Genomic DNA, 27,426 nt, shown 5'->3' on the forward strand with positions numbered 1-27,426 from the left:
GATCCCTGAGCCTTCAGGGAGTTCCAGACTGCGCCCCAACTAGAAGGCTGGCATCTGTTACAATCGTCCAATCTGGCCTGCGAAAGGTCATCCCTTTGGACAGATGGAGTCGAGAAAGCCACCAGAGAAGAGAATCCCTGGTCTCTTGATCCAGATTTATTAGAGGGGACAAATCTGAGTAATCCCCATTCCACTGACTGAGCATGCATAATTGCAGCGGTCTGAGATGCAGGCGCGCAAATGGTACTACGTCCATTGCTGCTACCATTAAGCCGATTACTTCCATGCACTGGGCTACTGACGGGTGTGGAATGGAATGAAGGGCACGGCAAGCATTTAGAAGTTTTGATAACCTGGCCTCCGTCAGGAAAATTTTCATCTCTACAGAACCTATAAGAGTCCCTAAGAAGTGAACCCTTGTGAGTGGTAATAGAGAACTCTTTTCCACGTTCACCTTCCACCCATGCGACCTCAGAAATGCCAGAACTATCTCTGTATGAGACTTGGCCATTTGAAAACTTGACGCTTGTATCAGAATGTCGTCTAGGTACGGACCCACCGCTATGCCTCGCGGTCTTAGTACCGCCAGAAGTGAGCCCAGAACCTTTGTAAAGATTCTTGGGGCCGTAGCTAACCCGAAGGGAAGAGCTACAAACTGGTAATGCCTGTCTAGGAAGGCAAATCTTAGGTACCGATAATGATCCTTGTGAATCGGTATGTGAAGGTAGGCATCCTTTAAGTCCACTGTGGTCATGTACTGACCCTCTTGGATCATGGGTAGGATGGTTCGAATAGTTTCCATTTTGAATGATGGAACTCTTAGGAACTTGTTTAGGATCTTTAAGTCCAAGATTGGTCTGAAGGTTCCCTCTTTCTTGGGAACCACAAACAGATTTGAATAAAATCCTTGCCCTTGTTCCGTCCGCGGAACTGGGTGGATCACCCCCATTAATAAGAGGTCTTGTACACAGCGTAGAAACGCCTCTTTCTTTATTTGGTTTGCTAATAACCTTGAAAGATGAAATCTCCCTTGTGGAGGAGAAGCTTTGAAGTCCAGAAGATATCCCTGAGATATGATCTCCAACGCCCAGGGATCCTGGACATCTCTTGCCCAAGCTTGGGCGAAGAGAGAAAGTCTGCCCCCCACTAGATCCGTTTCCGGACAGGGGGCCCTCACTTCATGCTGTCTTAGGGGCAGCAGCAGGTTTTCTGGCCTGCTTGCCCTTGTTCCAGGACTGGTTGCTTTTCCAACCCTGTCTGTAACTAGTAGCAGTCCCTTCCTGTTTTGGAGCGGAGGAAGTCGATACTGCTCCTGCCTTGAAATTACGAAAGGCACGAAAATTAGACTGTTTGGCCTTTGATTTGGCCCTGTCCTGAGGAAGGGAGTGACCCTTACCTCCAGTAATGTCAGCAATAATTTCTTTCAAGCCGGGCCCGAATAAGGTTTGCCCTTTGAAAGGAATATTAAGCAATTTAGATTTAGAAGTTACATCTGCTGACCAGGATTTAAGCCATAGCGCTCTGTGCGCCTGGATGGCGAATCCGGAGTTCTTAGCCGTTAGTTTGGTTAAATGCACCACGGCATCCGAAACAAATGCATTAGCTAGCTTAAGGGCTTTAAGCTTGTTCATAATCTCATCCAATGGTGCTGTGCGAATAGCCTCTTCCAGAGACTCAAACCAGAATGCTGCCGCAGCAGTGACGGGCGCAATATAAAACCTTGTTGAACAAACATTTTCTTAAGGTAACCTAATTTTTTATCCATTGGATCTGAGAAAGCACAACTATCCTCCACCGGGATAGTGGTACGCTTGGCTAAAGTAGAAACTGCTCCCTCCACCTTAGGGACCCTCTGCCATAAGTCTCGTGTGGTGGCGTCTATTGGGAACAATTTTCTAAATATCGGAGGAGGGGAAAAAAGGCACACCGGGTCTATCCCACTCCTTGCTAATAATCTCTGTAAGCCTTTTAGGTATAGGAAAAACGTCAGTACACACCGGTACCGCATAGTATTTATCCAGCCTACATAATTTCTCTGGGATTGCCACCGTGTCGCAATCATTCAGAGCCGCTAACACCTCCCCTAGCAATACACGGAGGTTCTCAAGCTTAAATTTGAAATTTCTGAATCCGGTCTCCCCGGATCAGATCCGTCACCCACAGAATGAAGCTCTCCGTCCTCATGTTCTGCAAAGTGTGACACAGTATCGGACATGGCTCTCGTGTCATCGGCGCGCTCTGTCCTAAACCCAGAGCTATCGCGCTTGCCTCTTAACTCAGGCAAATTAGATAATACTTCTTTCATAACATTAGCCATATCATGCAAAGTGATTGGTAAGGGCCTTGATTTACTTGGCGCCACAATCTCACGCACCTCCTGAGCGGGAGGCGAAGGTACTGACACGTGAGGAGAGTTAGTCGGCATAACTTCCCCCTCGATGTCTGGTGATAATTTCTTTACCGGTAAAGACTGACTTTTATTTAAAGTAGCATCAATACAATTGGTACACAAATTTCTATTGGGCTCCACATTGGCTTTTAAACATAATGAACAAGTAGATTCATCTGTATCAGACATGTTTAAACAGACTAGCAATGAAGACTAGCAAGCTTGGAAAAAATCTTTCAGTGAATTTACAAGCAATAGAAAAAACGCAGCAGCGCTTTTAAAAACACAAAAAAAAAAAACTGTCACAGTTGAAATAACAATGAACTAATTCAGTTATAGCCAACAATTTTAACAGTAAATGTATGAATTTAGCAGAGGATTGCACCCACTAGCAAACGGATGATTAACCCCTCAATACCCACAACCGGATAATCAATTTTAGATTTAACGTTTTTCTCACAGTCAAACACACTGTCACAGGTCTGCTGTGACTAATTACCTCCCTCAAAAATGAATTTTGAAGACCCCTGAGCTCTCTGGAGACGTCCTGGATCGAGGAGGAAAAAGCAGGAAGACTGTGCTAGAATTTTATCTGCGCAACAAGGCGCTAAAAAAAGGCCCCTCTCACTCATATTACATGAGTGGGAGACCTGTTACAACGGTTTCTATGCAGAAATAAACGTTAGCCATGTGGAAAAAAATCATGCCCAAAAAGATTTATCACCAAAGTACCTCACAAAACGAATAACATGCCAGTAAACGTTTTAAAAACAACTTTTCCAGTGTTATGCAAAGTTATCACTAAGCCTGCTACCAGTCGCTTCTACTGCAGTTAAGGCTTATACATTTATTTCAGTATTAACAGTATTTTCTCAGTCAAATTCTAGTCCCTAGAAAATAACTCAACTGCGCATACATTTAACAGCCTGATACCAGTCGCTACTACTGCATTAAAGGCTGTACTTACATCATATGGGTAACAGCAGTGTTTTCTTAGTCAATTCAATTCCTAGAAAATATTATACTGCACATACCTCATTTGCGGGGGACCCCGCATGCTATTCCCTTTTCTGAAGTTAGCCCTCCTCAGAATGTGCGAGAACAGCCAGTGGATCTTAGTTACGTCTGCTAAGATCATAGAAAACGCAGGCAGATTTTCTTCTTCTAAATACTGCCTGAGAGAAAAAACAGCACACTCCGGTGCCATTTTAAAATAATAAACTTTTGATTGAAGAATTAAGTAAAAAACTCCTATCTCCTCTCACAACCTCCTTTGTTGAGACTTGCAAGAGAATGACTTGATATGACATGTGAGGGGAGGAGCTATATAGCAGCTCTGCTTGGGTGATCCTCTTGCAACTTCCTGTTGGGAAGAGATATAATCCCATAAGTAATGGATGACCCGTGGACCGACTACACTTAACAAGAGAAATATGAGACTTTTTGATGTTATCTTTATAAGCCCCTTTTTGTTGATCTCTAGTAACACCTTTGAAACTTTTATATCTACTCAGTTGGTGATAAGTACTACACAGATTACTCTGCAGCAATTCATGTTCACTAAGAGCTCTTTAGATTTATATGAGACAGTTTTATATTTCGATACCTATTATTCTTCTAGTTTTGTTCATTATGCCATTTGGCTTATATCTAGAACAAACATAGCTAGCTATAAAGTGAGTACCTGTAAATCAAAGAGAAAGAGAGAGGCGCCTCATGGGACAGTATCGAAACAACCAAATCAGGTATACAAAGGGACAGCCCGTAATGGGGTATACTCACAAGGAGAGCGGCATATAAGGATGCCTAGTAGAGCGGGACGGGACTACAAGTCGCCCGACAGACGTGCACAGCAGTGCGTGGAGACGTCGGGTCACGGGGTCGGTTCAGCCAATCAGCGGCCAAGGAGAACCAGCATCGAACGTCACAGCTGTTCAAGGAGTAACCTATGCAAGGCTTGACGTATGATCGGCAGGTCATCAAACCAATCAGGATAATGAATCAGGATAATGAAGAGCAAGGAGTGATATGGATAAAAAAAACTCGTATTTATTGAGTTAGTTAAAAACAATTGGCATACAGCAACGCGTTTCTCGACCTACGGGTCGTTTCATCAGGCTGATACTGCCTATCTCACAACTTGCTCTACTTATAGTATTTAATGTCCTATCAAATGCTGACCTCACTCACACACCCCTGTAGGGGGCCAATCAGATAACCAAACCCGGAATTGTTTGGTGGCCATTCACATTCGTCCTATGGGTGGGGTGTGTGTGTGACGTAAGCCACATCGGCTTTCAGATAAAATTGAAATTAAAAGTGAAAACAATTCATCTTAACATAATATTAACATATATATATATATAACAACTCTGATAAAAATAATAAAATATATACACAATTAATCACAATATTAAACAACTTCTTTGATCCTTGGTGTAACGACTTTGAGTAATAAGGACACACTTCATGTATATATATATAGTAGCGTCAATGCAACCAAATAATAAAGAGTTGCGTGATTTCGAATAAACGTTACTATACAAAATGTGTCTTTTCTGGCAAACATGTGTCCTAGTCTCACAGATAAAACAGACCATTAAAGCCTAGCATGCATAACATATAAATTATAAGAAACAAATATATTATATATATATAAATTATAAACAAAGGGACCCAGACATGACATAGGACTCCCCCCAAACTCTAACTAATTGATAAGCTATGGTCATAACATAATACATAATATAATATAAAAAAGATAGAGATTAGTATCCTTTCTAACGCTGTCCTATAATCATGGCTCATATATTGAGAGAGACTTAATATGGCCCTTTTTAGCATATATAATACCCATATACAGGTGTAAGTTTGCCAAACAAGGACTATTTTTAAAATATATAAAATCAGTCCCGATAATTAATGATAGCATGGAGATATACACATAACCTGTCGACTTTAGTCCAACGGGCCGAGGCTCAGTGAAGGAGAGGGAGACCTAAGGGAGCCAGTCACTGGAAGGCGGCCAAATCAATACATAGATTCAGGCCGTCAGGGTGCATACTCTTTAGTACATGGATCCAGTAGGTCTCCCTCTGCCTAAGTCTGAAAAACCGATTATATAAATGAGACTTAGATATATGTTCGATGGGATTAATGGAAAAGCATTTGAGATCACCATTATGAGCATTGTTACAGTGTCTGGAGACACTGTGAAGTCTATAGTTATTTCTCATATTACGTTGGTGCTCAGCCCACCTAGTACTAAGGCGCCTACAAGTGCGCCCCACGTACTGCATTCCACAAATGCATGTCAACAAATATACAACATAATTGGATGCACAGGATACATGCCCGGTTATAGTGTATGATTTATGGGTAATGCTAGATCTAAAAGTTTTTTGTTTATTGTTAACAAATGTACACATCTTGCATCTATTAGACCTACATTTAAAAGAGCCTGATGGTAATTGGCATACTGATAGATGGTTACGTGTAGGTGGTGTCTTGTGTTTCACCACTTTACTAGGAGCCAGCAATGTTTTTAGAGTGGGAGCCTTTCTATAGACTACTCTTGGTTTATTGTCCAACTGTTTTCCTAGAATGGGATCTTTCATCAGAATCTCCCAATGTTTGTAAATGATTTGTTTTATTAGGTGGTGGTTGGAATTGTACTGAGTTATGAATAGAGGGCATTTGTTAATTCCCTCGGCCTTCTCTGCTTGGGTGGTAGCAGTAAGGAAATATTTCTCTCTATCATCAAATTTAGCCCTACTGTACCCATTATTAATGATGTATGTTGGGTAGTTTTTCTCAATGAAACGTTCTCGTAAAATGAGACTCTGAGACTCATAATCGGATATAGAGCTACAATTGCGGCGGACTCTTCTAAATTGCCCATAAGGCACATTTTGTTTCCACGGATGGTAATGGCAACTCTTGAAGTCCAGAAAGCTGTTGCAGTCAACCGTTTTAAAAAAGGTGGTACTAGTTACCTTCCCATCAGTGAAACAAAGATTTAGATCTAAGTAAACAATAGATTTATCATTGGTGACACTCGTGAAGTTTATACCTCTATTGTTAGAATTTAGATGATCTATAAATAGATTAGCAGAGGACTGATCGCCCCTCCAAATGAATATGAGGTCATCTATAAATCTGCCATAGAATACCAGGTTCGCCCCAAAAACCGATTCATATATATAATGTTGTTCGAAGTAACCCATGAATAGGTTAGCGTAGCTCGGGGCGAACCTGGTACCCATGGCAGTACCTCTTGTCTGTAAAAAGAACTCATCCTGGAACACAAAATAATTGTGTTCCAGGATGAAAGTGATCAAGTCCAATATAAAGACTCTTTGATTCTCAGGAAGGTACATATCTCGTTCTAAGTAATGGGATACTGCTAGCAGCCCCAACTCGTGGGGGATATTGGAATACAGTGCTTGGACATCGCATGTTATCCATATCATTTCTGAAGAGATCTGCAATGGCTCTAATTTCTTCAGAAGGTCTGTTGAGTCCCGAATATATGACTCGAGACCCAATACATACCTCTGTAGAAAATAATCCACGTATGAAGATACATTGTCCGTAAGACTGCCTATCCCTGCTATTATGGGACGGCCTGGAGGACATTTGTTGTCCTTATGTATCTTAGGAAGGTGGTAGTAAAAAGCCTGGTTGGGCTCATTGGGTACCAGGTAATCCTTTTCCTTTTTATAAAGTATCCCTTCCTTAAACGCACCTTCTACGATATCTCTAAGGGTAGCTCTATATCTCGCAGTAGGATCCGAGTTGAGTTTTGTATAATAGGAGGTGTTAAATAAAAATTTTCTTGCTTCCACAAGATAATCATCTATATCTTGTAGGACCACCCCTCCGCCTTTGTCGGCCTGCCTAATGATGAGGGATTTGTTGTTTCTGAGGGTTAACAAAGCTCTTTTTTCATTGGCAAACAAATTCTCTTGTCTATTATTTATCTTTTTGGGAATTTTTTCAAAATCATCGCTGACCAATTGTCTAAATATTTCGATATGTGCATTATTAGTAAGCTGTGGTACAAAATTAGATTTGTTTCTAAAAGATGTATGTATATAGCCATCACATAATTGATCTAATAAGCTATCAGGCTCGTAGACGGCAACAGTTTGCTGTCTGAGTCTTGCTTCCATAGAATCAGTTAAAATGGGCCTCTGTGTGTTATCCCTAAGCAATTTCTCAGCAAAAAACTTTTGCATGGACAATTTCTGTGTAAATTTATTTAGGTCTACGAAAAGTGAGAAAATATTATGTTTGATGGAGGGACTATAGGATAGGCCTTTACCAAGAACCCGTATCTCATCATTTGTTAGTGTATGAGATGAAAGGTTATAAATGCCTTTTTTCAAGGTCTGTAATCGTGTCTCTTTGAGGGCTGTACTTCGTCCTCTGCACCCTCGTTTCCGTGTGGTCTTTTGCCTTTTGGGGGGGCAGTTAAAGAGACCACAGGTTCTAGATAACTGGCAATTGTTTTCTGTTTCCAGGTGGATTGTCTGGGGCCTAACTCTAAAAAATTAGGAGAAGAATTATTCGATTACAGACCTTGAAAAAAGGCATTTATAACCTTTCATCTCATACACTAACAAATGATGATACGGGTTCTTGGTAAAGGCCTATCCTATAGTCCCTCCATCAAACATAATATTTTCTCACTTTTCGTAGACCTAAATAAATTTACACAGAAATTGTCCATGCAAAAGTTTTTTGCTGAGAAATTGCTTAGGGATAACACACAGAGGCCCATTTTAACTGATTCTATGGAAGCAAGACTCAGACAGCAAACTGTTGCCGTCTACGAGCCTGATAGCTTATTAGATCAATTATGTGATGGCTATATACATACATCTTTTAGAAACAAATCTAATTTTGTACCACAGCTTACTAATAATGCACATATCGAAATATTTAGACAATTGGTCAGCGATGATTTTGAAAAAATTCCCAAAAAGATAAATAATAGACAAGAGAATTTGTTTGCCAATGAAAAAAGAGCTTTGTTAACCCTCAGAAACAACAAATCCCTCATCATTAGGCAGGCCGACAAAGGCGGAGGGGTGGTCCTACAAGATATAGATGATTATCTTGTGGAAGCAAGAAAAATTTTATTTAACACCTCCTATTATACAAAACTCAACTCGGATCCTACTGCGAGATATAGAGCTACCCTTAGAGATATCGTAGAAGGTGCGTTTAAGGAAGGGATACTTTATAAAAAGGAAAAGGATTACCTGGTACCCAATGAGCCCAACCAGGCTTTTTACTACCACCTTCCTAAGATACATAAGGACAACAAATGTCCTCCAGGCCGTCCCATAATAGCAGGGATAGGCAGTCTTACGGACAATGTATCTTCATACGTGGATTATTTTCTACAGAGGTATGTATTGGGTCTCGAGTCATATATTCGGGACTCAACAGACCTTCTGAAGAAATTAGAGCCATTGCAGATCTCTTCAGAAATGATATGGATAACATGCGATGTCCAAGCACTGTATTCCAATATCCCCCACGAGTTGGGGCTGCTAGCAGTATCCCATTACTTAGAACGAGATATGTACCTTCCTGAGAATCAAAGAGTCTTTATATTGGACTTGATCACTTTCATCCTGGAACACAATTATTTTGTGTTCCAGGATGAGTTCTTTTTACAGACAAGAGGTACTGCCATGGGTACCAGGTTCGCCCCGAGCTACGCTAACCTATTCATGGGTTACTTCGAACAACATTATATATATGAATCGGTTTTTGGGGCGAACCTGGTATTCTATGGCAGATTTATAGATGACCTCATATTCATTTGGAGGGGCGATCAGTCCTCTGCTAATCTATTTATAGATCATCTAAATTCTAACAATAGAGGTATAAACTTCACGAGTGTCACCAATGATAAATCTATTGTTTACTTAGATCTAAATCTTTGTTTCACTGATGGGAAGGTAACTAGTACCACCTTTTTTAAAACGGTTGACTGCAACAGCTTTCTGGACTTCAAGAGTTGCCATTACCACCCGTGGAAACAAAATGTGCCTTATGGGCAATTTAGAAGAGTCCGCCGCAATTGTAGCTCTATATCCGATTATGAGTCTCAGAGTCTCATTTTACGAGAACGTTTCATTGAGAAAAACTACCCAACATACATCATTAATAATGGGTACAGTAGGGCTAAATTTGATGATAGAGAGAAATATTTCCTTACTGCTACCACCCAAGCAGAGAAGGCCGAGGGAATTAACAAATGCCCTCTATTCATAACTCAGTACAATTCCAACCACCACCTAATAAAACAAATCATTTACAAACATTGGGAGATTCTGATGAAAGATCCCATTCTAGGAAAACAGTTGGACAATAAACCAAGAGTAGTCTATAGAAAGGCTCCCACTCTAAAAACATTGCTGGCTCCTAGTAAAGTGGTGAAACACAAGACACCACCTACACGTAACCATCTATCAGTATGCCAATTACCATCAGGCTCTTTTAAATGTAGGTCTAATAGATGCAAGATGTGTACATTTGTTAACAATAAACAAAAAACTTTTAGATCTAGCATTACCCATAAATCATACACTATAACCGGGCATGTATCCTGTGCATCCAATTATGTTGTATATTTGTTGACATGCATTTGTGGAATGCAGTACGTGGGGCGCACTTGTAGGCGCCTTAGTACTAGGTGGGCTGAGCACCAACGTAATATGAGAAATAACTATAGACTTCACAGTGTCTCCAGACACTGTAACAATGCTCATAATGGTGATCTCAAATGCTTTTCCATTAATCCCATCGAACATATATCTAAGTCTCATTTATATAATCGGTTTTTCAGACTTAGGCAGAGGGAGACCTACTGGATCCATGTACTAAAGAGTATGCACCCTGACGGCCTGAATCTATGTATTGATTTGGCCGCCTTCCAGTGACTGGCTCCCTTAGGTCTCCCTCTCCTTCACTGAGCCTCGGCCCGTTGGACTAAAGTCGACAGGTTATGTGTATATCTCCATGCTATCATTAATTATCGGGACTGATTTTATATATTTTAAAAATAGTCCTTGTTTGGCAAACTTACACCTGTATATGGGTATTATATATGCTAAAAAGGGCCATATTAAGTCTCTCTCAATATATGAGCCATGATTATAGGACAGCGTTAGAAAGGATACTAATCTCTATCTTTTTTATATTATATTATGTATTATGTTATGACCATAGCTTATCAATTAGTTAGAGTTTGGGGGGAGTCCTATGTCATGTCTGGGTCCCTTTGTTTATAATTTATATATATATAATATATTTGTTTCTTATAATTTATATGTTATGCATGCTAGGCTTTAATGGTCTGTTTTATCTGTGAGACTAGGACACATGTTTGCCAGAAAAGACACATTTTGTATAGTAACGTTTATTCGAAATCACGCAACTCTTTATTATTTGGTTGCATTGACGCTACTATATATATATACATGAAGTGTGTCATTATTACTCAAAGTCGTTACACCAAGGATCAAAGAAGTTGTTTAATATTGTGATTAATTGTGTATATATTTTATTATTTTTATCAGAGTTGTTATATATATATATATGTTAATATTATGTTAAGATGAATTGTTTTCACTTTTAATTTCAATTTTATCTGAAAGCCGATGTGGCTTACGTCACACACACACCCCACCCATAGGACGAATGTGAATGGCCACCAAACAATTCCGGGTTTGGTTATCTGATTGGCCCCCTACAGGGGTGTGTGAGTGAGGTCAGCATTTGATAGGACATTAAATACTATAAGTAGAGCAAGTTGTGAGATAGGCAGTATCAGCCTGATGAAACGACCCGTAGGTCGAGAAACGCGTTGCTGTATGCCAATTGTTTTTAACTAACTCAATAAATACGAGTTTTTTTATCCATATCACTCCTTGCTCTTCATTATCCTGATTCATTATCCTGATTGGTTTGATGACCTGCCGATCATACGTCAAGCCTTGCATAGGTTACTCCTTGAACAGCTGTGACGTTCGATGCTGGTTCTCCTTGGCCGCTGATTGGCTGAACCGACCCCGTGACCCGACGTCTCCACGCACTGCTGTGCACGTCTGTCGGGCGACTTGTAGTCCCGTCCCGCTCTACTAGGCATCCTTATATGCCGCTCTCCTTGTGAGTATACCCCATTACGGGCTGTCCCTTTGTATACCTGATTTGGTTGTTTCGATACTGTCCCATGAGGCGCCTCTCTCTTTCTCTTTGATTTACAGGTACCCACCCTCACTTTACAAGAGTGCTGCCCGCTTCTTCGGAATACCCTGGGAACATCCTCATACTGAACATCCTTTTGAACTTTGCGCACCTCCCATAGAGACTTGGTTTACTCTATTTCTCACTGTTTTCGAAGCTATAAAGTGAATAATGTTACACATTGTATATATCCGCTGTTTAGCTCAATATCACTAATATGGATATATTCATAGGGGTACTATTTTATTTACCCGGGCTTTTGTTATTTTAACACTTATTGATGCGTGAGAACACGTAACTAATTTGCTGAATGAAATAAGGCTAGGGTAGTGTCACCACTATGTCTATTAATATACAGCCTCCCACGGGCTCATCTATATCCTGTAAACTTCATGACAATTAACTAGTTTTACCTGATGGGCTTATCTACACACACTTTGCGCTGGGGCATAGGGCCCGTGCCCCTCGGATTGAATCCTATCACTTGTATGTAGTAGTGCAGCATCTATCTATTACTGATTACATCTCTCCATTATAACTTCTAATTTACTGGTTAACTTATAGTAATTTATTCCACATACGTTCTACACCCCTAAAGTATTTCTATACTAACTCCCTCACAGAGGCAACCGAAAGTCCCCATATAAATCAATACAGTAAAATTAGGTTTTTGCTATGTGTAATCTGATGTATAAGAGGTTAACTATAGCTGATGCTGTTGGGTGCTTTGTTTTAACTACTTCTGGTTAGCAGTCTCATCATAACAATATATGTCAATTATATGTTCAAGTTGTCTAGCTTAAGTTTTTGTTATGTGGTCTCCAACGTATCAGAGGTTAACTATGGCCGAAACTGTTGGGTGCTTTGTTTAAACTGTACATGGTTAGCAATCTCATCATAACATATGTCAATTATAGGTTCACGATGTCTAGCTTAATATCTTTGCTGCTCCCATAATAATTTTTATCTTCATATGGCTCCTCCCTCTCACCAATACACTCTGGCATCTGTAATTATGCTTGAGGTGTTATAGCGCGGTTTCCCTTGATATAAACCGCAAATGTAATTACGTTCCACTCTATAACTTAAATAGTTTTTCATGTATTTATGTCAGAGCCTCATGTTCTTTTTGTGTTTTTGTGTTAAAATCCTGTGCATTTTCTATTAAGTATTCTATGTTTACACACTTTAAATCACATAGTGGTTCTACTTCTACTTAATCATTTTATCTTCCCATATTATATATGACTTATATGTCATTTTTCTTTTTCAATGCGGGACAGTATCCTTTTCTATGGTTTATGATATCCTTTATATTCACTATGTCATCTGAGGCATATTCAGTCTTTAATAGGATGTTCATGTTTGGTAACTATTATTGTCTATCCTGTCACTGCATTTCCCTATGCAAAGTTTCTATAATGATGTAGGCCCAAGAGGTCTTGAATGTTCGTTAGGGGAGTTATTTCTAAAAAAAATGTGGAAAATATGAGGTTCAATTTTTGTTTTGAATGTTTAAACGTTTGTCTACATCATCAGCTCTGATTGTAAATATATATTAGGACATTTGATATGTTTCCACAGCTCTCATAAGGTGCAGCTCTCATAAGGTCTTCTTAGATGCATATTGTAAACTGTTGCTGCTGTGTTATGTCTTATACCTTGCCAATGTCGATTGTCTGTATTCGTTATATGAGAACCTCAATAAAAATTATTTAAAAACAAAAAAAAAAAAAAGTTTCAACCAAGAAGCCAAGGAAATAGCAGAAGCCTTCTGACCTTTCCTAGGACCAGAAAATAAAACAAATAGACTGGAAGTCTTCCTGAAATCTTTAGTAGCTTCCACATAATATTTCAAAGCTCATCCAAAGAATGTAAGGATCTCTCCAAAGAATTCTTAGGATTGGGACATAAGGGACAACAATTTCTCTATTAATGTTGTTAGAATTCACAACCTTAGGTAAAAATTGAAAAGAAGTCCGCAAAACCGCCTTATCCTGAAGAAAAATCAGAAAAGGAGACTCACAAGAAAGAAACTCTTCTAGCAGAAGAGATAGCCAAAAGGAACAACACTTTCCAAGAAAGTAGTTTAATGTCCAAAGAATGCATAGGCTCAAATGGAGGAGCCTGTAAAGCCTTCAGAACCAAATTAAGACTCCAAGGAGAAATTGATTTAATGACAGGTTTAATACGAACTAAAGCCTGTACAAAACAGTGAATATCAGGAAGTATAGCAATCTTTCTGTGAAATAAAACAGAAAGAGCGGAGATTTGTCCTTTCAAGGAACTTGCAGACAAAACCTTATCCAAACCATCCTGAAGGAACTGTAAAATTCTAGGAATTCTAAAAGAATGCCAGGAGAATTTATGAGAAGAACACCATGAAATGTAAGTCTTCCAAACTATGATAGTTCTTTCTAGAGACAGATTTACGAGCTTGTAACATAGTATTAATCACTGAGTCAGAGAAACCTCTATGACTTAGTACTAAGCGTTCAATTTCCATACCTTCAAATTTAATGATTTGAGATCCTGATGGAAAAACGGACCTTGAGACAGTAGGTCAGACCTTAACGGAAGTGGCTAAGGCTGGCAACTGGACATGCAAACTAGATCCGCATACCAAAACCTGTGTGGCCATGCTGGAGCCACCAGCAACACAAAAGACTGTTCCATGATGATTTTGGAGATCACTCTTGGAAGGATAACTAGTCGTGGGAAGATGTAAGCAGGATGATACCACCAAGGAAGTGTCAACGCATCCACTGCTTCCGCCTGAACATCCCTGGACCTGGACAGGTATCTGGGAAGTTTCTTGTTTAGATGAGAGGCCATGAGATCTGTCTCTGGAAGCCTCCACATCTGAACAACCTGAGAAAAAAACACATCTGGATGGAGAGACCACTCCACTGGATGTAAGGTCTGGCGGCTGAGATAATCCGCCTCCCAATTGTCTACACCTGGGATATGCACCGCAGAGATTAGACAGGATCTGGATTTCGCCCAGGCAAGTATCCAAGAAACTTCTTTCATAGCTAGGGGACTGTGAGTCCCACCCTGATGATTGACATAAGCCACAGTTGTGATGTTGTCTGTCTGAAAACAAATGAACGGTTCTCTCTTTAGCAGAGGCCAGAACTGAAGAGCCCAGAAAATTGCACGGAGTTCTAAAATATTTATTGGTAATCTTGAGATTTCCAAACCCCTTGTGCTGTCAGAGATCCCCAAACAGCTCCCCAACCTGAAAGACTCACATCTGTTGAGATCACAGTCCAGGTTGGGCAAACAAAAGAAGCCCCTTGAACCAAACGATGGTGATCTATCCACCATGTCAGAGAGTGTCGTACATTGGGATTCAAGGATATTAATTGTGATATCTTTGTATACTCCCTGCACCATTGATTCAGCATACAAAGCTGTAGAGGTCTCATGTGAAAACGAGCAAAGGGGATTGCGTCCGATGCTGCAGTCATGAGACCTAAAACTTCCATGAACATAGCCACTGAAGGGAATGACTGAAGGAGCCGGCATGCTGCGACCAATTTTAAACGTCTCTTGTCTGTTAGAGACAGAGTCATGGACACTGAATCTATCTGGAAGCCTAAAAAGGTGACCCTTGTCTGAGGAATCAAGAAACTTTTTGGTAAATTGATCCTCCAACCATGTTTCCGAAGAAACAACACTAGTTTATTTGTGTGAGATTCTGCAGTATGTAAAGACTGAGCTAGTACCAAGATATCGTCCAAATAAGGAAACACCGCAATAGCCTGTTCTCTGATTACAGATAGTAGGGCACCCAGAACATTTGAAAAGATTCTTGGAGCTGTTGCTAGGCCAAATGGAAGAGCAACAAATTGGTAATGCTGGTCTGTAAAAGAGAATCTCAGAAACTGATAATGTTCTGGATGAATCGGAATATGAAGGTATGCATCCTGCAAGTCTATTGTGGACATAATGTCCTCGCTGAACAAAAGGCAGAATAGTCCTTATAGTCAACATCTTGAAAGTTGGTACTCTTACATAACAATTCAAAATTTTTAGATCCAGAACTGGTCTGAATAAATTCTCTCTTTGGTACAATGAATAGGTTTAAATAAAACCCCAAAACCTTGTTCCTGAGGAGGAACTGGCATGATTACCCCTGAAGACTCCAGGTCTGAAACACACTTCAGAAAAGTCTGAGCTTTTACTGGATTTACAGGGATGCGCGCGAGAAAAAAAAATCTTCTCACGGGAGGTCTTACTCTTAAATCCTATTCAATACCCTTGAGTAACAATGCTCTGAATCCAATGATTTTGGACAGAATTTATCCAAAAATCCTTGAAAAACCTTAATCTGCCCCCTACCAGCTGAGCTGGCATGAGGGCCGCACCTTCATGCAGATTTAGGGGCCGACTTTGGTTTCCTAAATGGCTTGGATTTATTCCAATTTGAGGAAGGCTTCCAATTGGAAGCAGATTCCTTGGGGGGAGGATTGAGTTTTTGTTCCTTATTCTGACGAAAGCAACAAAAACGGTTAGAAGCCTTAGATTTACCCTTAGGTTTTTTTTATCCTGAGGCAAAAAAAAAAAAAAAAACTCCTTTTCCCCCAGTGATAGAAATAGAATCCAACTGAGAACCAAATAAATTATTACCTTGGAAAGAAAGATAGTAATCTAGATTTAGATGTCATATCAGCATTCCAAGATTTAAGACACAAAGCCCTTCTAGCTAAAAAAGCTAAAGACATGGATCTAACATCAATTTTGATATAAAAAATGGCATCACAAATAGAATGATTAGCATGCTGCAGTAAGCGAACGCCGCAAGATATGTCAGAATCCAATTCGTGTTGCGCTAAATTTTCCAACCAGAAAGTTGATGCAGCCGCAACATCAGCCAAAGAAATAGCAGGTCTGAGAAGATGACCTGAATATAAATAGGCCTTCCTTAGATAAGATTCAAGTTTCCTATCTAAAGGATCCTTAAAAGGAAGTACTATCTTCCATAGGAATAGTGGTACGTTTAGCAAGAGTAGAAATAGCCCCATCAACTTTGTATCCTTTACCAGCAAAACCTATAGAGTTTTGGGAAAAAATCCCCAATTTTTTAAACCTTGAAGAAGGAATAAAAAGTACCTGGCTTATTCCATTCCCTAGAAATCATATCAAAAATAGCCTCAGGAATAGGAAAAACCCCTGGGGAAACCACAGGAGGTTTAAAAACAGCATTTAAAAGTTTATTAGACTGAACATCAATAGGTCTGGTTACCTCAATATCCAAAGTAATTAACACTTCTTTTAATAAAGAACGCATATACTCTATTTTAAATAAATAAGTAGATTTGTCAGTGTCAATGTCTGAGGAAGGATCTTCTGTTTCAGATAGATCCTCATCAGAAGAGGATGAATTATTATGTTGTTGGCCATTTGAAATTTCATCAGCTAAATGAGAAGTTTTAAAAGAGCTTTTACGTTTATTAGAAGGTGGAAATGCAGACAAAGCCTTGATAATATAATCAGAAACAAATTCTTTAAAAGGTATATCATGCACATTAGAAGTTGAAGGAACTGCAACTGGCAATGTACTATTACTGATGGAAACACTATCTGCATGTAAAAGTTTATCATGACAACTATTACAAATGACATTTGGTGGAATAATTTCTACAATTTAACAACAAATGCACTTAGCTTTGGTAGAACCGATGTCAGGCAGCAATGTACCAGCAGAAACTTCTGAGGCAGGATCAGATTGGGACATCTTGCACAATGTAAGAAAAAACAACATATAAAGCAAAATTATTTATTTCCTTATATGACAGTTTCAGGAATGGGAAAAAATGCAATAGCATAGGCCTCTGAAAGCAAAAGGCAAACAAGGGTTATTGAAATAATGAAAAAAAGTTTGGCGCCAAGTATGACGCACAACGTAACAAACTTTTTTTGGCGCCAAAAATGACCGGAAATTACACTTGCGTCACCGCCGCGTGAAAGGTCTTGGCGTCACGTACGACGTTGGAAATGACTAAGTTGCGTCATAAACGTACTTTTCCGCGCCAAGAATGACGCAATAAAGTTTAGCATTTGACGCACCCGCGGGCCTAATACCTGCAATTGCAAGAAGTAGTCAATTAAAAAAAAAGGCTAAACCCCAGGTAAGAAATAAATTTCTTAAAAATGTTTACATTCCCAAATATGAAACTGACAGTCTGCAGAAGGAAATACATGAACCTGACTCATGGCAAATATAAGTACAATACATATATTTAGAACTTTATATAAAAATGCATAAAGTGCCAAACCATAGCTGAGTGTGTCTTAAGTAATGAAAACATACTTCCAAAAAGACACCCATCCACATATAGCAGTTAGCCAAACCAGTACTAAAACGGTCATTAGTAGAGGTAATGGTAAATTGACAGTATATCGTCGATCTAAAAAGGGAGGTAGGAGATGAATCTACGACCGATAACAGAGAACCTATGAAATAGACCCCCGTTAGGGAAATCATCGTATTCAAATAAGTGATACTCCCTTCACGTCCCTCTGACATTCGCTGTACTCTGAGAGGAATCGGGCTTCAACAATGCTGAGAAGCGCATATCAACGTAGAAATCTTAGCACAAACTTACTTCACCACCTCCATAGGAGGCAAAGTTTGTAAAACTGAATTGTGGGTGTGGTGAGGGGTGTATTTATAGGCATTTTGAGGTTTGGGAAACTTTGCCCCTCCTGGTAGGATTGTATATCCCATATGTCACTAGCTCATGGACTCTTGCCAATTACATGTAAGAAATCTCTCTATTGGTGTGAATCCAAGGGCTAATCCTGGATTAGTTAGGACTCCTAGAATTTAGTCTTTTCTCCAACAGGGTTTGGAGAAAGGATTATCGACAAGTTCCCTAAAGGGTCAAATTTCTGTCTTATCTATTTTGTTACACAAACGTCTGGCAGATGTTCCAGATGTACAATCATTTTGTCAGGCCTTGGTCAGGATCAGGCCTGTGTTCAAACCAGTTACTCCTCCATGGAGTCTTAATTTAGTTCTTAAAGTTCTTCAAGGGGCTCCGTTTGAGCCTATGCATTCCTTAGATATTAAGCTGTTATCTTGGAAAGTTTTATTTCTTGTTGCTGTTTCTTCTGCTGGCAGAGTCTCAGAGCTCTCGGTATTGCAGTATGAGTCTCCTTACCGTATTTTTAATTCGGAAAAGGTAGTTTTACGTAATAAATTAGGATTTCTTCCTAAAGTAGTTTCTGATCGGAACATTAATCAGGAGATTGTTGTTCCTTCCTTGTGTCCTAATCCTACCTCTCAGAAGGAAAGGCTTCTGCACAATTTCACGTGGTTCGCGCCTTAATGTTTTACCTGCAGGCGACTAAGGATTTTCGTCAGTCTTCTGTCTTGTTTGTGGTTTTCTCAGGAAAACGTAAGGGACAGAAAAGCTACAGCTACTTCTTTCTTTTTGGCTAAAGAGTATCATACGTTTTGCATATGAGACTGCTGGACAGCAGCCTCCAGAGAGAGTTATGGCTCATTCCATGAGGGCTGTTGCTTCCTCATGGGCATTCAAGAATGAAGCTTCTGTGGAAAAGATTTGCAAGGTTGCTACTTGATCCTCTCCACACTTTATTAAAGTTCTACAAATTTGACACTTGCCTCGGCTGAGGCCGCTTTTGGGAGAAAGGTTCTTCAAGCAGTGGCGCCTTCCGTTTAGGTTCCCTGTCTTGTCCCTCCTGTATCATCTGTGTACTCTAGCTTCAGTATTGATTCCCAATAGTAATTAGATGATCTGTGGATTCATCGTGTGATTAAAGAAAAGAAAATTTATGCTTACCTGATAAATTTATTTATTTTTACACGATGAGTCCACAGCCCGTCCTGTTTTTGAGTTTTTTTGAAGTTTATAATAAACCAACAGACACGTCTGCACCTTGTTACTTCCTCTCTCTCCTTGGGTTGACTGGGTTGGGAGGGAGGTGATATTTAACAGCTTTGCTGTGGTGCTCTTTGCCACCTCCTGCTGGGCAGGAGTGGTATTCCCAATAGTAATTAAATGATCCGTGGACTCATCGTGTCAAAAAAAAAAAAAAAAAATTTATCAGGTAAGCATAAATTCTCTTTTCTTTCTTGAAACCGAGTCCACGGATCATCATCAATTACCGTTTGGAATATCACTCCTGTCCACCAGGAGGCGGCAAAGAGCACCACAGCAAAGCTGTTAAGTATCACTTCCCTTCCCACAACCCCTAGTCATTTGACCAAAGGAAAAAGGAGAGAAAGGAAGCAACACAAGGTGCAGAGGTGCCTGAGGTTTACAAAACAAAAAGACTGTCTGAAAAATACAGGCCGTGGACTCACTGTGTCAAGAAAGAAATCAAAGTTTATCAGGTAAGCATACATTTTGTTTTCCAATGACACGGTGAGTCCAGGGATCATCAATTACTGTTGGGAATCAATACCCAAGCTAGAGGGCACAGATGAAAAGGGAGGGACAAGACAGGTACCTAAACAGAAGGCACCACGGCTCGAAGAACCTTTCTCCCAAAAGTAGTCTCAGCTGAGGCAAAAGTATCAAATTTATAAAAAAAAAAAAAAAAAATATTTGAAAAAAGTATGCTGAGAGGACCAAGTTGAAGCCTTGCAAATTTGTTCCACAGAAGCTTCATTTTTGAAAGCCCAGGAAGAAAAAACAGCCCTCGTGGAATGAGCTGTGATTCTTTCCAGAGGCTGTTGTCCAACAGTTTTGTAGGCCAAACAAATAATACTCCTTAGCCAGAGTGAAAGTGAAGTAGCTTTCTGACCCTTACATATCCCAGAGAAAGACAAAAGCAGAAGACTGGCGAAAATACTTAGAAGCCTGCAAACAGAATTTCAACGCACCACATCTAGATTGTGCAGAAATCGCTCCTTATAAGAAGGATTAGGACACGAAGGAACAACGACTTCCTGATTAATATTCCTATCCGAAACCACTTTAGAACACTACCCTTGTAGCTGGAACCAAGGAACTTTTCCCCAGATTCACCTTACATCCATGGGAGTGAAGGAAAGACAACAAGGTCTCCATGTGAGAGCTTGCTTGTTGGAAAGACGGTGCCTGAACCAGAATGTTGTCCGGATACGTTGCCACTGCAATGCCCAGAGACCGGATTACTGCCAACAGAGCCCCCAGAACCTTTGAGAAAACTCTGGGAGCTGTGGCAAGGCCGAATGGAAGAGCCACAAACTGAAAATGCTTGTCTAGAAAAGCGAATCCCAGAAACTTGTGATAATCCCTGTGGATGGGAACATGAAGGTAAGCATCCTTTAGGTCTATGGTTGTCATGAGCCGACTCTCTGAACCAAGGAAAGAATGGAACGTATAGTTTCCATCTTGAAGGACGGCATTCTGAGAAACATGTTTAGACATTTCAGGTCTAAAATTGGTCTGAAAGTTCTTTCTTGGGAACCACAGATTGGAGTAGAATCCCAGACCCTGTTCTGATATGAGAACTGGAACTAGCACTCCCAGGGTGGAAAGATCCCAGACACAATGTAAGAACGCCTCGCTTAATCTGGTCTACAGATAATCTTGAGAGGAGGAACAGTCTTGAGCTCTAGTTTGTACCCCTGGGATACAATGTCCACCGCCCAGGGATCCGGAACATTCCGAACACAGGTCTGAGCGAATAAGTTAAGTCTGCCCCTACAGGATCCGTTCCCGATTCGGAGGCAAGCCCTTCATGCTGTCTGCTTCATATGCAGACTTTTTAGATTGATTCCCCTTGTTCCAAGACTGATTGGCTTGGATTGCTCCTGCTTGGAAGAGGGGGGGAGGCTTACCCTTAGTTTTGAAAGGAACGAAAATTACCGACGTCCTGTTTATGCCTCTTATCCTGGGGGAGGAAATGTCCATTTGCTCCTGTAATATCTGAAATCATTTTGGCCAGGCCCGGCCCAAACAAGGCCTTACCCTTGTAGGGAATCGCCAAAAGTTTGGACTTAGATGAAACATCCGAGCCAGTACAGCAAAGCCAGATATCTTTGCTCCCAACTTAATGACTTTTAAGGAAGCATCCGTGATAAAGAAATTGGCCAACTTAAGAGCCTTAATACTATCCTGGAGCTCCTCAAGAGGAGTATCTGTCTGAATAGAATCAGACAACACAAACCAGTAGGCTGCCGTGCTGGTGACAGTGGCAATACACACTGCAGGCTGCCATTGCAGACCCTGGTGAACACACATCTTTAGTTATGCCTTCAACTTCTTATCCATAAGATCCTTAAAGGAACAGCTATCCGCTATGGGAATAGCGGTTCACTTAGCCAAAAGTGGAAATTGCTACTTCAACCTTGGGGACCATTTGCCAAGACTCCTTAATAGAGTCGGCTATTGGAAACATCTTAAAAATTGGGGATGGAGAAAAAGGAATTCCAGGTGCAGTAATCTCTGTAGCACGGTCTGGTACAGGGAATACATCCACCCCGGAGGGAACATCGAAGTACTTGCTCAGTTTACTAGACTTCTTAGGATTGACGACTTATCGGAGTCGTCCAATGTAGCCAAAACCTCCTTAACAGACGGAGGTGTTCCAGCTTAAATTTGAACGATACAACTTCAACATCAGAAGAAGGAATTACTGTCAGAAGTCTGAGGAAGACACTTCAGTAGCGTCAAAGAGGAAGCACCTTGGGTAGTCACTACAGGATCAGAAACCTTGCTCACTGATTCTTTAAATTTCCTCTTGCTCTTTTGCCTGCAGCATGGGAAAAGCCGACAGCGCATCAGATACCGCAGAGGATTTTAGGCAGCAATATCTTGCAAGGTAACTCCAGATAGAGCATGAGAGGAAACGCAGGGCACTGCATGTGTGGGCGAAAAAGGTTGGGTCGCTTGAGGAGAAAGCTGCAGCATATCTTGTACAGGAGACCCCTGAACAACATCCGCCTTAGCTAATGATGGCACAGGCTCAAAAAGTATATCCCTGAAACACAATGTTCTTTCAATACATGAACAAAAAGATTGGTGGTTAGACTTGGGAGTCGAAATACAAGCTACATGTAACATTTTGTAAGGCCTCTTGATCCATCTTTGATTTAAAAAAAAAAATAATAAAAAAAAAAAATGTAATTTAAACTATCTACAGATCAGCGGTCCTTGATAAACCCCCACCCCAGGAAGTCTTTACACCTCAGCTGCTTATGCTGAGGTGCCTACCTTTCCTGCTGGACGCAGGCAATCTGAAATATAAACGATCCGGTTCTCAATCCGGAACTGCAGTCAAATGGGTGATCCTAGATATAGCAGACCCACAACGAACTAGTGTCTATTCCGGAACGCGCCCAAAAACAGTTGTGCCGCTCTGAAAGAAACCGCTTCCTTAATCATGGGTGTTCGGCGGCCATTAATTTTAAAACAGTGCCGCAAAAGTGAAAACCTCTGTGTACAATAGTAAAACATTGCACCTTACATACCCAGTCCTTGTCCGTAACCGGAGAAAAGGACAGATACTGAGCCCAAATAAATAATAAAATGCTCCTCTCGTCCCCAGTGCCTGCATAATCTGCCTAAAAGTAATCCTAATAAGATGACTGGTATTAACGTCCAATGCAGATTTAACTGCTGAAGTGCCATATTTTTCCAAGTAAGAAAAATAATTTGGCACTTACCTGAATATACATATGTCTGGCAGAAGGACAGCTCACCTGGTTTGAGATGGTTCCCTTACTCACATGGACCTATGGAAAAAGAGAAAGACTGAGTAAGCTTACTCAGGCTTTCAAGATAGGGCAGCAAAAACGGTTTGAGAGACGCAAAGGGGAATGTACCCCACAAGTTCCCGACTGCTTAAAAGTCACCACTGCTCTACTGAAGAGACTGATGTGGGCTACGGCTAGACCCCAGGAAAGATCAGAGTAACCCTACTCTGCTTTAAAATAATAAAATCTTGATTTAAGAAAATTCTTTGACACCACAAACTTTACCACCTCCTTGCAATGCAGGCAAAGAGAATGACTGGGGGTTGTGGTAAGGGAAGTGACATAACAGCTTTGCTGTGGTGCTCTTTGCCTCCTCCTGCTGGCAAGGAGTGACATTCCCAACAGTAATTGATGATCTGTGGACTCACCGTGTCATTAGAAAGAAATTAATAGGAGTAAATTAGTAAATTGCATGCTCTGAATCATGAAAGTTTAATTTTGACTAGTCTATTACTAGATGAGATCTATAGCACAGACAATCAAACACTTCCAGCACATATCAAAATAATAGGTTAAGGCATTGATAAAGTTCAGATTAAACTGTCTCACTAACCTTGAGTGTATTGATCTTAAAGTAAGGCTGGCCAACTGTACAGGCTTGAATCTGTAGTTACCAATATTTAGTTGGGGTTTGGTAAGGGGAGACCTCTTCCAAAAGGCTATCCACCAACCAAGTTGTCATTACAGTTTTGCTGAAAATTAAATGGTTTAACAAGTCGGAGATGCAGCTTCCATACACTGAAGTAGTATTTCTGCAGGAATCCCAGTAACCCCATTTCACGATCTGAATGACAAGTGACATTTTAATAAATTACATCAATATCTTTGCTGAAAAGTATTTTCCTCTGAAGATATCCAATTGCTTGAGCATTGGTAGCAGGAATATACCAAAATATAAACAGACCCAAACAATACTTTCCTGTCAGATTTGCCCAAAATAATTTGATTCTTCAATTTAAAAAGGGACAGTCTAGTATAAATGAAACTTTCATTATTCAGATAGGACTTTTAATTTTAATCAACTTTCCAATTTACTTTTATCATCAAACTTGCTTTTTTCTCTTGGTATTCTTAGTTTAAACTAAACATAGGTAGGCTCATATGCTAATGACAACTAGCAAAACAGACTTCTGTCGCCACGTTGTAAGAAATATGGAAATGGTGACTAAAAACGTGACCACGCCCGGTCACAAGGTAAACCATGCAGGCCAACTAAAAACACGCCAAAGCCACAAGTACTGCGCAGCCTGACAAAAAAGGCAGTTATGTTCCGATATAGCCACGAGCCCAAATATCACTACACATTAGCAGATAGAATCAAATAAACATAATTAAAGTCCCCCCCTGTTCAATAACCCCCCTCAGGAGATATTAACCCTCTATTCCATAAGATAAAGGAGTCCCACTGAAACCCTGACTTCTTCGTTTACTTTGCACATCTCAAGTAAAATTAAACAATCTTACCGGAATCTATGCCGTGGAATAGGAACACGGCCCTTTAAGTGTGACAGATAGCCTCGCTTCTGACATGGACTTGAGCGAACAAAGCAGGCAACGAATCTAGTCAACGCCGATTGCTAAAGAGCTATTAATATGAGTCGGGATGGTTTCACAAAAAAAAAAAAAAAAAACTCTCCCTGCATCTCTGGACTTTTATCCAAGCTCTCAATGAAAGGCTGACAGGACTACTTAAAACTCCAGTCCCATTCCGAAGAGTACTACCCTCCATAAGAGACTATCTTTAATCTTTCGACACTTCTCTGCCAACCTCCTGTGAGGAAAGGCAAAGAATGACTGGGGGATGAGGGAAGTGGGGGAGGTATTTAAGCCTTTGGCTGGGGTGTCTTTGCCTCCACCTGGTGGCCAGGTTCTGAATTCCCAAAAGTAATAAATGCAACTGTGGACTCTCCCCACTTTTTTTCAATTTGCAATACATAAATCTCATAAGTGGTATAATGGTCGTCCAAGGAAAAAAAAATTCTCTCTCTCTATATATATCTATATCTATATCTATATAACTAAAAGGGCACAAACCATAGCTGAGAGAGTGTATTGAAAAAGGAAATACTTACCGTAAGACACCCATCCACTGACAGCCAACCCAGTACTGAAACATATCAGCAGAGGTAATGGAATGGAGTATAATGTTGATCTGTATAGGAAGGCAGAAGATTAATTGCTGCGACTGAATTTACAGAGAGCCTGTGAAAAGTTTACCTGTGAGGCGTAAACATGGTGACATGAGGCAGTACTCCCTTCACTTCTCTCTGACAAGCACTGTACTCTGAGAGGAACTGGACTTCAATATGCTCAGAAGCGCCTTTCACTGAATAAATCAAGCAACTCATGTTTCAACCACCTCCTAAGGAGGCAAAGTTTTTAAAACTGAGGTATGCGTGAGGTGGGAGGGGTATTTACAGGCTTTTGAGGTTTGGGAAACCCATAACAGCTTGTACTCTCTCTCACCACCTTTAAGAAAACAGTAGTTGTCCATATGATTGACAAGTATAGGGAGAATTCCCTCTGAACATTAGACTGTTGTGGCTTATAAGTAAGCAAAATGTAAGGTATACAATTATTAAAGATTTCACTGGCCTGTTATATGTTTAACAAATATGTTCCAGTATATGAATATAGAGGGATATCTGTAACTGACTCCTAAAGAAATAAGTAGGGACAGAAATACTTTGTTTCATTGAATACTGTTATAGAAGTACAAACATGGCACCTTATATAATAAACAGTACAGAGAAATAGTGTAGATTGCTCACTACCAGGTTAAAGGGACACTGAACCCAAATTTTTTCTTTCGTGATTTGGATAGAGCATGCACTTTTAAGCAACTTTCTAGTTTACTCCTATTACCAAATTTTCATCATTCTCTTGGTATCTTTATTTGAAATGCAAGAATGTAAGTTTATATGCCGGCCCATTTTTGGGTAAACAACCTGGGATATTCTTGCTGATTGGTGGATAAATTCAACAACCAATGAAAAAGTGCTGTCCAGAGTTCTGAAACAAAAAAAGAGCTTAGATGCCTTCTTTTTTAATAAAGATAGCAAGAGAATGAAGAATAAAATAGGAGTAAATTACAAAGTTGCTGAAAATTGCATGCTCTATCTGAATCACAAAAGTAAACATTTGTGTTCAGTGTCCCTTTGATCACTTAATCACCCAATTTAAATCAGCTTTATAGCCCTCAGAAATAAGATGCCCTAACTAGCCCCTGGCTGCTCCTATATAGTTACTCACCCACTTTCCTTAGTATGGCAAGCACTAAAAAGCAGATTAGAATCCGTTTAGAAGTAGGCCCAAACTGGTTGTAGTTAAAATCTAATCAGAAGCTATGGACAGAAAAATGCCTGAAAATAATGAGGGAGCAGAGCTGGTATGTTTGTATAATGAAAAAACAAACACTTTTGGTTGTTTGCGAATAAAATATAGTGCACCAAGCAGCATAATCCTATAAACCCTGTCAAATTGTGTTCCCCAGCCAAACCACATCTTGCACTAAGCTATTCCCAGTTCTCTTTAAGAGCCATACAATTTTTTTTAAAAGTGCTATAAAAAAAAAAAAAAAAAAAAAAAAAGAAGAAAGCTGCCAGAGAGTACCTACAGCCTCTGGGCTGTGGCTGTGCAAGGCACTTACTTTACACAGCACCCCTCCACTGGCTTACTAGGCACGTCAATGCAGCTGTAGCAGTATCCGGTAGAGAGTCCATACAGTGCAGGTATCGAGTACCACAGAGGAATGCTGTAGGAAATACCAGAGTCCCTCAGGGGGAGGCTAAGGACAAGTAACTGCAACACCTGAGGGTAGTTATGGCTGAAGTCCTGTAAGGGAAATGCTATGTACACAACAGGGTATTCCTGTGTCTCTGTATCATTCAGCTGCTGTGAAGAGTCTTTTCTTTCTTTGTAAAAATTATACTCTTCAGGGACTCTGGGTCTCACATGGGTCTGAGCTCCCAATTTGTAATCCATACATAGCTGGAACAATCTCTATTCTCAACCATCTCCTACAAGGCCAAGAACAAAACTAGAGAAA

The 27,426-nt window shown here is 40.2% G+C and overlaps 1 protein-coding gene across 1 annotated transcript in view; it reads right to left on the bottom strand.

The window, feature by feature from the left end:
* HAUS6 (HAUS augmin like complex subunit 6) overlaps window positions 1-27,426 on the bottom strand; it is a 138,194-nt gene that overhangs the window by 19,823 nt on the left and 90,945 nt on the right. The gene's annotated exons all lie outside the window — the stretch shown is intronic.

The sequence above is a fragment of the Bombina bombina genome, chromosome 2 (assembly GCF_027579735.1).
Source record: "Bombina bombina isolate aBomBom1 chromosome 2, aBomBom1.pri, whole genome shotgun sequence".
In the NCBI taxonomy this organism is placed as follows: Eukaryota; Metazoa; Chordata; class Amphibia; order Anura; family Bombinatoridae; genus Bombina; species Bombina bombina.